Source organism: Nothobranchius furzeri, chromosome 5, assembly GCF_043380555.1.
Source record: "Nothobranchius furzeri strain GRZ-AD chromosome 5, NfurGRZ-RIMD1, whole genome shotgun sequence".
Lineage (NCBI taxonomy): Eukaryota > Metazoa > Chordata > Actinopteri > Cyprinodontiformes > Nothobranchiidae > Nothobranchius > Nothobranchius furzeri.
In genome coordinates this window covers 80,582,621-80,583,227 of record NC_091745.1, presented here as the reverse complement: position 1 = coordinate 80,583,227, position 607 = coordinate 80,582,621, and the positions used below count along the sequence as shown (strand labels likewise).

General features: G+C 48.8%; 1 protein-coding gene across 2 annotated transcripts in view; it reads right to left on the bottom strand.

Annotated features, from left to right (window-relative positions):
• Window positions 1-533: 533 nt before the first annotated feature.
• mindy3 (MINDY lysine 48 deubiquitinase 3) overlaps window positions 534-607 on the bottom strand; it is a 19,189-nt gene continuing 19,115 nt past the window's right edge. For both annotated transcript variants that reach the window (XM_070551235.1, XM_070551236.1), the window contains exon 16: window positions 534-607. This exon is cut by the window's right edge and continues 209 nt beyond it. The gene's annotated coding sequence lies outside the window, so the exon portion shown is untranslated.

Sequence of the window (607 nt, the reverse complement as noted above, 5' to 3'; positions counted from 1 at the left end):
AGGAGCAGGCTGAGGGTTCAAAGCAAAAACCACACAAGTGAACAAAAAGAGTTTATTTGACAACGTCTGCAGGTGATAATAAATACGAGCACGAGGCCAACACCCTGGGGTGGTGCCCGAAGCCCACGGAGCACCAGAACCAACTTCTTAGTTAAAACACCAAAAACCTCCAGCTAGGATCTGTGTGTGGGTTGGTCCCTCAGACTGTAAACTGTGGTGTGTGTGTGTGTGTTGTACGTGGAAGGCTTTGGTAGGCTGTCCCGTAGCTGGATTAGGATTAGGATTAGTTCTCCAGTCGCCTGGCTCTACGGGACTCGGTGAGCGAGTCAAACTTGTCGTTTCCACTAAACTAGCAGAAGCTGTGGGCTCGCAGCGGAGCAGCAAAAATAAACTAGAGCTCCGTTTCTCATCAACATCCTGCCTGTAAATAATAACCACGGAGAACAGATAACAGAGCGGAGAGTGTGTGTGTGTGTGTGTGTGTGTGTGACAGGATGAATCTGGTTTAAATGATGACTCCATGAACATGCTTGTCTTGTTTGTCCTCCTTCTCATGTGTCTCCGTCTCTGCTGACCTTTCATGGGGGAAGTTTAAGGGGGTCGAGTG